Source organism: Rhagoletis zephyria, unplaced genomic scaffold (genome assembly GCF_001687245.7).
Source record: "Rhagoletis zephyria isolate East Lansing unplaced genomic scaffold, Rhagoletis_zephyria_1.1 Rzeph_scaffold_04902, whole genome shotgun sequence".
In the NCBI taxonomy this organism is placed as follows: domain Eukaryota; kingdom Metazoa; phylum Arthropoda; class Insecta; order Diptera; family Tephritidae; genus Rhagoletis; species Rhagoletis zephyria.
The window spans coordinates 16173-17256 of record NW_016161985.1 but is presented as its reverse complement, the minus strand read 5'-3'; the positions used below and the strand labels follow the sequence as shown (position 1 = coordinate 17256).

At 46.9% G+C, this 1084-nt stretch overlaps 1 protein-coding gene across 1 annotated transcript in view; it reads left to right on the top strand.

Annotated features, from left to right (window-relative positions):
- The window catches only part of LOC108371344 (iron-sulfur cluster assembly enzyme ISCU, mitochondrial-like), a 25652-nt gene extending 24812 nt beyond the window's left edge, over window positions 1-840 (top strand). The window contains exon 3 of the mRNA XM_017626895.1: window positions 773-840. The gene's annotated coding sequence lies outside the window, so the exon portion shown is untranslated. The remainder of the gene's footprint in view (window positions 1-772) is intronic.
- The last annotated feature ends 244 nt before the right edge of the window (window positions 841-1084 follow it).

Here is a 1084-nt window from a genome sequence, read left to right as displayed (position 1 = left end):
TCCTAGTCAGAATCGAAGGAAACTCTTGAGTAAAGTAACACAATCGGTTGTTATGTATGCGGCCCCTGTTTGGGGACATGCACTCAAACATAAATCGTACGTTAATAAGTTAAACGTATATGTAGTGCTTTCCGGACAGTTTCGCATGATGCCGCCAGTGTGATTGCTGGTATAATGCCTGTTGATCTAATGGCTAGCGAGATCCAGCGCACCTACTTGACCTCCCGATCCAAAGTCAGAGCCCTCTCTAAGCACGATATCGCGGCCGAACGCCAAAAAAGCCTCGCCCAATGGCAACAACGGTGGGAAGCGTCTTCGTCGGGTCGCTGGACCTTCAGACTCATCCCGAGCATCGAAGCCTGGCTGAGCAGATCACATGGCGAAGTAGATTTTTATATGACCCAACTGTTGAGTGGGCATGGCTGTTTCAGACAGTACTTGTGCAAGTATGGTCATGATGACACAATGGCGTGTGGTTCATGTGGAAATGTACCGGAAACCGCAGAGCATATATTCTTTGCATGCCCTTCTTTTTCCGTTAAAAGAAACAAATTAAAATATTTGGTTCTGACTAGCCCGAGTCCTGAAAACTTGCTATCATACATGATAAATGACATTAAGGTCTGGGACGGAGTGAAATCTGTCAGTAAAGATATAATGACTGAGCTTAGAGCAAGGGAACAACGCCGCCGGATAGAGAGAGGCTTTAATCAGTGAAATAAATGAAGTAATTGACAATAATTGTGTTTCACTCTTGTTTTTTACTCCGCAGGGAATCTCTTCACGAAGCACAGACGACAAAACGCTCTTGAACCCCTTATCACAAATGTGGATGGGGGAATACGAAAATGAAGTTATGGAGTGAGGCATTCTGTATGCCATGGCCTCTCTCTGATGAAATGCGAAAGCAGTCCCGGGGAGGTGGCTTCATCGGAGTTTCATACGGGCCACTTGATAGATAGTGCGCTATCCCAACGTCCNCCGCACCTACTGGTGAACAGACGCTGCAGACTTCAGTGAGCCCTTAAACCGAATAAGTCAGAGTGGCCCCACCGAAGCTCCCTCTCTTTCTGCCGTGACCCAA